Source organism: Beta vulgaris, chromosome 1 (assembly GCF_026745355.1).
Source record: "Beta vulgaris subsp. vulgaris cultivar EL10 chromosome 1, EL10.2, whole genome shotgun sequence".
Taxonomy (NCBI): Eukaryota; Viridiplantae; Streptophyta; class Magnoliopsida; order Caryophyllales; family Amaranthaceae; genus Beta; species Beta vulgaris.
Genome location: NC_079202.1, coordinates 18,062,241 through 18,075,529, shown reverse-complemented (window position 1 = coordinate 18,075,529; position 13,289 = coordinate 18,062,241). Strand labels below are relative to the sequence as shown.

The window sequence follows — 13,289 nt, the reverse complement described above, 5'->3', positions numbered from 1 at the left end:
TGTCTCTCTATGGTTCCATCAGGTTTAAGCTTAGTTTTATAAACCCACTTAGAACCTATAGCTTTCTTTCCACTTGGTAAGACAGTTAAGTCCCAAGTTTCATTTTCTTCAAGAGCCTTAAGCTCTTTATTCATGGCTTCTATCCAATTAGGATCATTCTTAGCCTAATGATAATATTTTGGTTCAACAATGTGACAAGAGTTAACAACAAAAGTTTGTGATTCAGAACTAGAAGAAGTTGTAGGATTGGTGGTATGAGGTATGTGTAACACCCCCACGACTCCTCCTTTTATAAACTAGGAGAAATTGCGGGAGTTGTTATGCCACGCATGATAATACGTAAGGCTAATCAGATAATACAGCGGAAGTCTTTTAAAATAAACTGAAAATACTTTAATACAATAGAAATAAGAAAGTATGTAAATGAATTACAAACTCCGAGACTATCCCATACTAGTCCCATCTTCAAAAGTCAAACCTTGACCCCATTGGTCAAGTAAAGTCAAATATAAAATTTAAGATAACTTAAATAATAAAGTACTCGTGCACTGAAAATTCCCATCCGGATGCTTATGATTTCCATGCACATCAAGAACTTGTACCTGCAACTTCTTCTCTAAACTCTGCTCACCAAATGGATCATCACAGGGTTGTTGAGGAAAAACAACAACCAAAAGAAAACAAGAAACACATACATCAGCAACGCTGAGTACATAACACAACAAACTAATGCGAATAATAATGCATGCAATCCTCGATCACTTCGGCTTGCTCTTCTTATGACTCTACATGCAACAAGCATATAACTGTACTTACTAAATACTTTCTTTTAATATTATTTGGCAATGAACGGGCACCGTCCTCCTCTTGGAGTCATACGGGCTACTATTTCTGTGTAAGAGATCCCACACCTCTTACTAAAGTTCCATGAACTTTAAATAACTTGACTCGAGAAATTTAAGCTTGTTAGTAATGAAGGAGGGTGAGAGTGAGCCTCTAGACTCAACATCTCAGAGATAAAGAATACGAGTGACACCTAGTCCACTCAAAGATCTTGAAAATTGGAATTCCATAAACTTGCTTGATAAAATAAAAGCATTAGCATCGTCATGCTAAGTTATATGCAGGAGTATAGTTTCACACTAACTCCCCCCCTTATGTTCAATACTCATGGGGGATCCATCCCAAGAGTTTTATTGCCAAAGCCCATTATGTGAAACACATTCACAATAATACATCTAGCAAATAAATTAATTTCTTATCTTTCTTCAACAAGTGAATGCAACAAACACCATAGTTAACTCAATTCTAAATTCTTTGAGACCTTGCTCATCTTATTACTTTAATGACTCCATGAGTCCTTTTTCTTACTTTCTTAAGGATCCATGATCCAATCAATTGAGTCCTTGCTCAATGATTAAACTATTGTGAGACCTTGCTCAATAACTTTAACTTATGAGACCTTGCTCAATAACTTGATAGCTTGTGAGACCTTGCTCCATAACTTGATAACTTGTGAGACCTTGCTCAATAACTTGATAACTTGTGAGACCTTGCTCAATAATATATATAACTTCTAATGAGACCATGCTCAATAAAATATATAACCTCAATTGAGACCATGCTCAATAAAATATTCTCAGGCAAGCCCTAGCTTCAAGAATAACTTTAATAACTTTAATCATGCTCAAAAGCAATTAACATCAATAACATGCTTTTCAAATATAGGAATAACTTAAAAGTTCCATTCCTAATCTCCTTTCTAAGTTCTCAACATATACTCAAACAATTTCAAGGCATAAGCCTCTCCTTACTCCTCATGCTCAATAAGATATATATATCCTTTGAAACTACTAAAGTCAAGGTCAAAGTGTATGTACCTTGATTACACGAAAATCAACAGTCAAAAGTTTGACTGGCTTTAATTATTCTTGCAACCTACCAACAATAAAGTACTATCAATTAGTACTTTCCAACAACAATTCAAGCTACTTAATAATTAAAATCAGCATTTTAAATATACTAATAAAGCTGATTTTTCTTACAAATGCTTTAAAAACTATTTTTAAAGTCATAACTTGAAAACCTTTACTAGTAGGCAAAACCCACTACAAACTAATACTTAAAACTTCATAAAACTACTATTTTCTTAATAATTTATTGCTGTAAATTAATTAATAATAATAACAGAAATTTTTTTTTTTTTTTTTTTTTACAAGTGGTTCGAAAACCACCAAAGCAAAATTAACACTCGCCGGCGCCACCACGAGCACCACCACCACCACCACGCGCGGCGTGGCAGGCGGCGCCCGTGCCCAGCGTTGTCACCACTGTGTCCCGACAATGGTCTCGTCGGACCTGTCGATCTCGCCGGCGAACCACCCTTGTGGTGGCCGGAAATCGTGAACAAAGAGGAGAGAAAAATAAGGAAGAAAAACCCCAAAATTTCAGAAAAAGATTACCTCTTTGCTTCCCTTTGATAATTGCAAGATCTTCCTACAATTTTTAAAAACAAAAACTAGATTAGAACTTGAATCTTTAAAGAAATTACTTGAAGAAAACTTACTTGAGGAAGAACAAAGGTTTGAGAGAGAAATGAACTTCTTACTCCTTTTTGAAGAAATGGTGGCTAGTGAAGAAGATGGAAAAAGATGGGAAACTTTAGGTTTTCCCCTTTTTATAGTGGTAGTCATTTTGTGTAAAAGACTAAAATACCCTTACTCATCAAATTGCCAAAATACATTTGATGATCAATTTCCAAAATAATCTTCCTACTAATATTAATAAAATACTTTCTTGAAAATACTAAAATACTTCTTTGTGGAAATACTCAAATACTATTTTGGTAAAATGACCAAAATACCCTTCTGCTCTTAAATACCGAAATTAAATAGCTTTAATAATTAAAAATGATTAAAACTATTTAATTTAATATCTTAAAATATGGGGGATTACAGTCTACCCCCCTTAAAAGAAGTTTCGTCCCGAAACTTAACAAAACCCTCCTTCTAATCCAACTTTCAAATTTGAAAATTTACGAGCATTACGCCATAAAATAGTTCTTTCTTAAGAAGTAGCCAAATAATACGCTACTAAGTAAAACAAGTAGCCAAATAATACGCTACTGAGTAAAACAAGTAGCCAAATAATACGCTACTGAATAAAACTTTTGCCTTGAATATTCAAACTATGAAATACTTACTTTGCTTGAAAAGTTTTTCCTTGAAAACTCTAAAAATAGTGCACAAATGCAACAAATTCTTACTAATTTCTAGCAAAATGCGCGCACGCACTCTACCCCCCTTAAAGGAGTTACGTCCCGGAACTCAACTCACCTAGTCGAAGAGCTCAGGATACTTCTTTCTCATCTCGTCTTCAGCCTCCCAGGTAGCCTCTTCGGTACGCTGGTTAGACCACAAAACCTTGAGTATCTTTATATCTTATTTCTTGTACTCCTCACCTTAGAGTCCAAGATCTTTACTGGTCTCTCTTCAAAAGAAAGCGTCTCATCCACTTCTATAATCTCGGGATCTAATACGTGAGACTTATCGGGCACATATCTCTTTAGTTGGGATACATGGAACACATTATGCACCTTTCCCAAGTTTTGGCAAATCAAACGATAAGCCAATCTTCCAATTCTTTCAATATGTCATACGGACCTATAAACTTCGGGCTAAGCTTTCCTTTTTGCCCAAAACGCATCACCCCTTTCATAGGTGACACCTTCAGTAAGACTTTCTCGCCTACTTGATATTCGCTATCTCTTCTATTCTGATCTGCATAGGCCTTTTGACGATCCTGGGCCGCCCTCATCTTCTCACGAATATATCTTACTTGATTTACGGTATCTTCAATCATTTGCGGTCCCAAAGTAACCGTCTCGCTAATATCGTTCCAGCACAATGGACTACGACATTTTCGACCGTATAGGAGCTTCAAAAGGAGCCATCTTAATGCTAGAATGGTAGCTATTGTTATTAGAGAATTCTATTAAAGCCAACATCTCATCCCAAGTCTTAGGGTAATCTAAGGCACACGCCCTCAACATATCCTCGAGAGTCTGAATGGTTCTTTCCGATTGACCATCAGTTGCTGGATGAAAAGCTGTACTCTTAAGCACATCGGTCCCAAAAGCTTTCTGTAATGCCTCCCAAAAATGAGATAAGAATCTTGAATCTCTATCAGACACAATAGTGGAAGGAACTCCATGATGCCTCACCACTTGGTCCACATATACTTTACCACACTGTTCCATCGACCAATTGTCCTTCATCGGAACAAATTTTGCTACCTTAGTTAGTCTATCTACTATCACCCACACTTTGGTGAATCCTTTCGCTGTCTTGGGAGACCTACAACGAAATCCATTGCTATGTCATCCCATTTCCACTCAGGCACTGGTAACGGTTGAATCGTCCCTTGAGGTCTCTTGTGTTCGCTCTTCACCTTCTGACAAGTCAAACACCTAGCAACAAATTCAGCTACTTCTCTTTTCATATTGTTCCACCAGAACATTAGCTTCAAGTCCTTATATAATTTATCCCCTCCAGGGTGGATAGAATAAGTTGTTTGTGCCCTTCTTTCATCACTTTTTCTTTCAACTCGGTGCAACTTGACGGTATGCACCTCTTCCATTGAATCGGACACTTCCATCATCATGGATACTAAACTCCTTTGTCTTTTTCTCCTCGATCAGCTTCTTTATCTTCTCCATTTCCTCATTCCCTTCTTGAGCCTTTAAAATTTCTTCATTCAATTCTGACTGGATTGAAATGGCATTTAAGCATGCTTCCACTCCACTACTCCAACAACTTCAATGTTGAGCTTCCTAAACTCGTCACACAATTCTCTGGAAGTACCAAAGTACTTAAACTATGGCTAGACTTACGACTTAACGCGTCGGCAACGACGTTTGCCTTTCCTTCATGGTATAAGATCTCAATTCATAGTCATTCACCAACTCTAACCATCTTCTCTGTCTCATATTCAAATCCTTTTGAGTATACAAATACTTCAGACTCTTGTGATCTGTATACAATCTCACCTTCACTCCATATAAGTAGTGTCGCCAAATCTTCAAAGCAAACACTATTGCGGCTAATTCTAGATCATGGGTTGGGTAATTCACTTCGTACGGTTTCAATTGCCTAGAAGCGTAGGCTATAACCTTTCGATTTTGCATCAAACACACCCTAAACCATTTTTCGAAGCGTCACTATATACCTCCAACTCGGCATTTTCCTCTGGTAACGTCAAAATCGGAGCTGTAGTCAACAACTCCTTAAGCTTCTTAAAGGCTTTCTCACATTCCTCGGTCCATATGAACCTTGTATCCTTCTTCATGAGACTAGTCATTGGTTTAGCTACCCTCGAAAAGTCCTTCACAAAACGTCTATAGTAGCCAGCTAGACCCAAGAAACTCCTTATATCAGTAACATTCCTAGGTTTAGGCCATTCGCTCACTGCGGTTATCTTCGACGGATCTACGGAAATTCCCTTCTTTGACACAATGTGGCCAAGAAATGCCACTTCTTCCATCCAAAATTCGCACTTCGAGAACTTTGCGTAAAGCTGATTCTCCCTAGTGTAGACAATACTGACCTCAAGTGCTCTTCATGCTCCTCCTTGTTCTTCGAGTAGATAAGGATATCATCGATGAATACGACTACAAATTTGTCCAAATACTCTCGAAACACTCTATTCATGAGGTCCATAAACATCGCTGGTGCATTGGTTAAACCAAATGGCATCACGGTGAACTCATAGTGACCGTACCTCGTCCTAAAGGCAGTCTTTGGTATGTCCTTCTCCCAATCTGCAGTTGGTGATACCCGGACCTCAAGTCTATCTTTGAAAATATTCCAGCTCCTCTTAATTGATCGAATAGGTCGTCAATCCTCGGTAACGGATACTTATTCTTAATAGTCACCTTGTTAAGATCTCTATAATCAATACATAGCCTCAAGCTTCCATCCTTCTTCTTTACGAATAAAACAGGCGCTCCCCATGGGGAATAACTAGGTCTAATGTACCCTTTCTCGAGTAATTCCTCTAGTTGCTTGTTGAGCTCCTTCATCTCTGCTGGAGCCATTCTATAGGGTGCTTTTGATATAGGGGCAGTTCCAGGAACTAAGTCTATGGTGAATTCTAACTCCCTCTGAGGTGGCATTCCCGGTATATCTTCCGGAAATACGTCTGGAAACTCATTCACCACTTTCACATGTTCTATCTTAAGCTTCTCTTCTTCCAACCTCTGCACATTACACAAGAATAATGGAGCTCCCTTCTGCACTTGCTTTACCAAACTTAGGGCTGAAATGATCTTAATTCTACCTTCTTGTTTTAGTCTTGAAAGTCACCTTTTTCCCATTCTTATTCCTCAATCTCACTTTTTGTTCTCCACAAAGAATCTCGGCTTTATACTCCTTAAGCCAATCCATCCCTAAAATAATCTCCAAGTCTTCCAATGGAAACTCTATGAGGTTGGTTTCAAAGTCTACATCCCCAATTCTCACAAGGACGTTTTCATATACTCTTGAGCAAGTTACTACTTCCCCAGATGGTAACATAATAGGAATTTCAACATCTCTAGGGTTTCCTAAGCCATATTTTGAAACAACTAACTTTGAAACAAATGAACGTTCGGCTCCTGAATCAAATAAAGCTTTAACAAAAGTGGAATTAATAGAAACATTACCCGTAACTACGTCCTTAGACGTCTCAGCTTCTCTAGCACTTATGACATTCAACCTTGCCACTGCAGGCACACTAGGACCAGCTCCACTCGAAACGGTCTTGTTGTTCCCATTTTGCCTGTTCCCACCTTGATAGTTGTTGCCTCCTGACTGGTTTCGATTACCCTGACCAAATTGGTTTCCGCTCTTGCCCTTGTCAGTCTTCAACTCAGGGTTCTTGGAGAAGCACTCATACTCTCGGTGACCCAATTTGTGGCAGTAGTTACACTCCACCAGCTTTCCTTCACAATCCTTTCCAGGATGATTGTAGGGCACCTCTTGCAGAAATACACGCGTTCGTCTCCTTTCTTTCCCTTATTAGAACCATTTCCACCCTCTGTGGTTGATACTGGCCTCCATTCCTTTGGCCACTAGATTGTCCTCCTTGGTGAAAGTTATTTTGAGGCTTGAACTTCTTGTCGTTCCTCTGGAAATTCTGACTAGGATTTTCCTTCCTCTTGTTGTTTGAGCTCTCAACTCCAGCTTGTTTCAAATAGGAACCTAAATGAGCAGCTCTATCATACACTTCCTCTAAGGTCCTGAAAGTTGAACCTCCTAGCCCAAGCTTCACCTCAAGACTAAGTCCAGTCTCGAACCTAATTGCCTTTCTTTCCTCAGTAGGTACTAACTCTGGAGCAAACTTCATCAATCCTACAAACTTCTCATAGTACTGCTCCACAGTCATGTCACCTTGCTTCAACTCATCAAACTCAGTGGCCTTTTGCCTCCTCAAGAAATTGGGATAAAATTTCTCCTTCATAGCTACTCCGAAAGCCTTCCAATCAAAGTCAGGCCTTGCCATTAACGTCTCCTTATGCTGCGACCACCAAAAGTCAGCTTCCTCCTTGAGGTAATATGCAGCTATAGCTACTTTCCTATTATCTGGACATTGGATAGCATCGAATAGCTTCTCAAAATCCCTAACCCAGTTCTCAAGCTTAACAGGATCACCTTTCCCATCATAAGAAGGCGGTTTACTATCACTAACCCTCTTAAACCAATCAACAGACTTCTTCTTCGAAGGACCTCTTCTAGCTAAATTCGTAGTCACTCGGACTAAATTCCTCAGTTGAGCATCAATTCTAGCGTTTCTATCGGCCATTGATCTGCCAAAGAAAAAAAATTGACTCAAAAATCGCTTATTGACCCTCTATATAGGTCAAAATACTAAGCAAATGCCACGCTGACATTTAATTCACAATCTCCTTTCTAAGGAACTTTTATACTAACTCTCTTACTAGAGTAGTAGATTAAAGCAAAACTAGCACTTTTTCGTAGTCATACTACACCTTTAAGTCCAAACTGGACTCCATGCAAGTAGAAAATGCTAACCACGTTGCAATCAAACACTTAGTCACATAAAACACATCAAAAGTGCTACTAGAACTAAGAGCACTTACTAATCTAAGACACATAAAGACTTAGTGGCTAATGCGACGCAATGTACATATGCATATGCAATTCCCTTCCCTTTTTGCAATTCGACATTGAAATACTTTTAAGTTCGAAAACTTTTTGTAAGATAAGGTAATATAAACCTTGGAGCTCTGTAACCACTTTGTAACACCCCCACGACTCCTCCTTTTATAAACTAGGAGAAATTGCGGGAGTTGTTATGCCACGCATGATAATACGTAAGGCTAATCAGATAATACAGCGGAAGTCTTTTAAAATAAACTGAAAATACTTTAATACAATAGAAATAAGAAAGTATGTAAATGAATTACAAACTCCGAGACTATCCCATACTAGTCCCATCTTCAAAAGTCAAACCTTGACCCCATTGGTCAAGTAAAGTCAAATATAAAATTAAGATAACTTAAAATAAAAGTACTCGTGCACTGAAAATCCCATCCGGATGCTTATGATTTCCATGCACATCAAGAACTTGTACCTGCAACTTCTTCTCTAAACTCTGCTCACCAAATGGATCATCACAGGGTTGTTGAGGAAAAAACAACAACCAAAAGAAAACAAGAAACACATACATCAGCAACGCTGAGTACATAACACAACAAACTAATGCGAATAATAATGCATGCAATCCTCAATCACTTCGGCTTGCTCTTCTTATGACTCTACATGCAACAAGCATATAACTGTAACTTACTAAATACTTTCTTTAATATTATTTGGCAATGAACGGGCACCGTCCTCCTCTTGGAGTCATACGGGCTACTATTTCTTGTGTAAGAGATCCCACACCTCTTACTAAAGTTCCATGAACTTTAAATAACTTGACTCGAGAAATTTAAGCTTGTTAGTAATGAAGAGGGTGAGAGTGAGCCTCTAGACTCAACATCTCAGAGATAAAGAATACGAGTGACACCTAGTCCACTCAAAGATCTTGAAAATTGGAATTCCATAAACTTGCTTGATAAAATAAAAGCATTAGCATCGTCATGCTAAGCTATATGCAGGAGTATAGTTTCACACTAACTCCCCTTATTCAATACTCATGGGGGCCATCCAGAGTTTTATTGCCAAAAGCCCATTATGTGAAAACACATTCACAATAATACATCTAGCAAATAATTAATTTCTTATCTTTCTTTAACAAGTGAATGCAACAAACACCATAGTTAACTCAATTCTAAATTCTTTGAGACCTTGCTCATCTTATTACTTTAATGACTCCATGAGTCCTTTTTCTTACTTTCTTAAGGATCCATGATCCAATCAATTGAGTCCTTGCTCAATGATTAAACTATTTGTGAGACCTTGCTCAATAACTTTAACTTATGAGACCTTGCTCAATAACTTGATAACTTGTGAGACCTTGCTCCATAACTTGATAACTTGTGAGACCTTGCTCAATAACTTGATAACTTGTGAGACCTTGCTCAATAATATATATAACTTCTAATGAGACCATGCTCAATAAAATATATAACCTCAATTGAGACCATGCTCAATAAAATATTCTCAGGCAAGCCCTAGCTTCAAGAATAACTTTAATAACTTTAATCATGCTCAAAAGCAATTAACATCAATAAATGCTTTTCAAATATAGGAATAACTTAAAAGTTCCATTCCTAATCTCCTTTCTAAGTTCTCAACATATACTCAAACAATTTCAAGGCATAAGCCTCTCCTTACTCCTCATGCTCAATAAGATATATATATCCTTTGAAACTACTAAAGTCAAGGTCAAAGTGTATGTACCTTGATTACACGAAAATCAACAGTCAAAAGTTTGACTGGCTTTAATTATTCTTGCAACCTACCAACAATAAAGTACTATCAATTAGTACTTTCCAACAACAATTCAAGGCTACTTAATAATTAAAATCAGCATTTTAAATATACTAATAAAGCTGATTTTTCTTACAAATGCTTTAAAAACTATTTTTAAAGTCATAACTTGAAAACCTTTACTAGTAGGCAAAACCCACTACAAACTAATACTTAAAACTTCATAAAACTACTATTTTCTTAATAATTTATTGCTGTAAATTAATTAATAATAATAACAGAAATTTTTTTTTATTTTTTTTTTTTACAAGTGGTTCGAAAACCACCAAAGCCAAAACTTAACACTCGCCGGCGCCACCACGAGCACCACCACCACCACCAGCTGCGCGGCAGTGGCAGGCGGCGCCCGTGCCCAGGCGTTGTCACCACTGTTGTCCCGACAATGGTCTCGTCGGACCTGTCGATCTCGCCGGCGAACCACCCTTGTGGTGGCCGGAAATCGTGAACAAAGAGGAGAGAGAAAATAAGGAAGAAAAACCCCAAAATTTCAGAAAAAGATTACCTCTTTGCTTCCCTTTGATAATTGCAAGATCTTCCTACAATTTTTAAAAACAAAAACTAGATTAGAACTTGAATCTTTAAAGAAATTACTTGAAGAAAACTTACTTGAGGAAGAACAAAGGTTTGAGAGAGAAATGAACTTCTTACTCCTTTTTGAAGAAATGGTGGCTAGTGAAGAAGATGGAAAAAGATGGGAAACTTTAGGTTTTCCCCTTTTTATAGTGGTAGTCATTTTGTGTAAAAGACTAAAATACCCTTACTCATCAAATTGCCAAAATACATTTGATGATCAATTTCCAAAATAATCTTCCTACTAATATTAATAAAATACTTTCTTGAAAATACTAAAATACTTCTTTGTGGAAATACTCAAATACTATTTTGGTAAAATGACCAAAATACCCTTCTGCTCTTAAATACCGAAATTAAATAGCTTTAATAATTAACAATGATTAAAACTATTTAATTTAATATCTTAAAATATGGGGGATTACAGTATGTATGTGTTAACAAAATCAGTCAGTTTGACTGATGGTATAATAGTTCTAGAACTATGTCTTGTGTTTGGAAGATTATCAGTAGAATGAGAAGAAGGAGACAATGGTAAGGAAGAATTATCATGATTTATATGGTTAAGGTTAGAAGAAGAAGTAGAAGAATTCAGTGGAGAAGTATCAGACTGACATGGCATGTTATGAGAGGTGGATATACTAGGAGAGGAAGAATGTTCATGATAATTGTTTGTAGTATTATTGCAACCATCTGAGTTAGATGAATCATGAAAAGAAACAAGAGCAGGATTATAAGTGTCTATTATAGATTTTCAGTATGATATGGAAAGAGTTGTTTTAAGAACACAACATCTCTTGATATGAAAACAGTATGAGAAGTAAGATCATAGAGTCTATATGCCTTTTGTCCATATGGATAACCTATAAAGATACATTTTCTAGTTCTGGAATCAAATTTATCCCTTTTAATATGCACAATATATGCATAACACAGACAACCAAAGCATCTCAGATTAGTATAATCAGGCTTTTGATTGAACATTACCTCATATGGTGACTTCCAGGACAGCACCTTTGTAGGAAGCTTGTTAATTAGATGTGTAGCAGTCTGTAAACATTCCCCCCAGAACTTCTTGGACAAATTGGCTTGAAATCTAAGTGCTCTAGACACTTCCAATAAATGTCTATGCTTCCTTTCAACTCTACCATTTTGTTGATGAGCATAAGGAGCACTTCTTTGCATTAGAATTCCTTTTGACAAGAACAAATTCAAGCATTCTTCTTTTATAATCTCTGTTCCATTATCTGATCTAATTTGCTTGATCTTTTTCCCAAACTGAGTATCTACCATACTTAAGAAATCACATATGGTTTTAGCTACTTGCAATTTGTTATGTAACAAATATGTCCAAGTAACACGATTATGATCATCAACTAATGTTAAGAAGTATCTTGCACCATTCAAAGCATGTACTCTATAAGGACCCCATAGGTCAATATGTATTAAGTCAAAACAGCATTCAGCTCTACTGTTACTGACAGGAAATGGCAGCTTATGATGTTTAGAATGTAAGCAAACACCACAATTATATTCAGTCAACCCTTGACACTTACAATCATCAATATGCTGCATTTTTGAAAGAGATACATGACCCAATCTTCTATGCATCAATTCCAAAGTATCTACACCACTTTCTTTATTAATTCTACCAACTGCAATTTTATTTGGCAATGAACATGAAGCTACCACATTATGACAAGCAGAAGTCATACCAGAATTGTTTTGAACACCATTTGAGCTGAAGTAGTAATACAAACCTCCTTGCTTTTTACCACTTCCAAGAATTTGTAAACTATATTGGTCCTGAAAGTAACATGGATCTTTTGTGAATCGAACCAATATTCCAGCCTTTTCAGCTAACTTACTAACAGAAAGTAAGTTATATTTGAATCCTTCTACTAGCAATACATCATGTATCACCAATCTTTTATCCAAAACAACACTACCAGTGAGTTTAACATATCTACATGTTCCATCAGGTAATCCTACCTTAATTTCTGTGTCTAACCTTCTTTTATTTATCAGATGCCTTTCATCAAACACCATATGATCACAAGCTCCAGAATCAACAATCCAAGAACATATTTCTTCTTTTAACAAATTAGAACAAGAAGATATAACAACATTACCTGCAAAACTAGCAAATGAGCTACTGTTAGATGCAGATTGTTGTTGTTTACCCTTCATGATCTTCATGACTTCTTGACAGATACTATTCATCATGCCTTGATCCATTTGTCCTCCTGAAATTCCATCCATGTTGCAATCTATATCCAATGGTGATTCCATACCTTCTTCTTGTGTAATATGCACATTTGCAGCAAATTTCTTATTGCCTCCGTTACCAAAACCACCTAAATTGCCTTTGGTAGCTTTAATAGCATTGTACCACTCAGGATATCCAATGATTTGAAAACATTGATCCCTAGTGTGTCCCTTACCCTTGCAATGATCACATTTCTTATCCTGTTTTTCTTTCTTCCAGTCACGTCTAGCTTGAAACCTCTGTCCACCACTTATAACTCCTTGAGAAAATCGTTGAGCAGCCATAGCACTACTTTCTGTAATCTCCATAGCACCTGATATTTCCTTCTGTTTCTCAATCTGCTGAGTGATTGAGAAGGCTTTATTGATTGTAGGCATTGGTTCCATTGACAATATATTTGTTATTGTTCCATCAAAACCACTATTTAAGCCTAATAGAAACTGCATCAGTTTATCCTC

At 37.0% G+C, this 13,289-nt stretch overlaps 2 long non-coding RNA genes across 2 annotated transcripts; both read right to left on the bottom strand.

Moving 5' to 3' along the window:
* Positions 1 to 378: 378 nt before the first annotated feature.
* Positions 379 to 2,954, bottom strand: LOC130592107 (uncharacterized). Its single transcript, XR_008970275.1, has 4 exons — positions 2,609 to 2,954; positions 2,463 to 2,496; positions 1,881 to 1,938; positions 379 to 623 (listed from the first exon to the last, which is right to left on the bottom strand). It is a non-coding gene; the product is annotated as an uncharacterized LOC130592107 (long non-coding RNA).
* A 6,336-nt stretch (positions 2,955 to 9,290) lies between these two features.
* On the bottom strand, positions 9,291 to 10,944 carry LOC130592105 (uncharacterized). The gene is made up of 3 exons (XR_008970273.1): positions 10,641 to 10,944; positions 10,495 to 10,528; positions 9,291 to 9,960 (listed from the first exon to the last, which is right to left on the bottom strand). It is a non-coding gene; the product is annotated as an uncharacterized LOC130592105 (long non-coding RNA).
* Between the last annotated feature and the right edge of the window lie 2,345 nt (positions 10,945 to 13,289).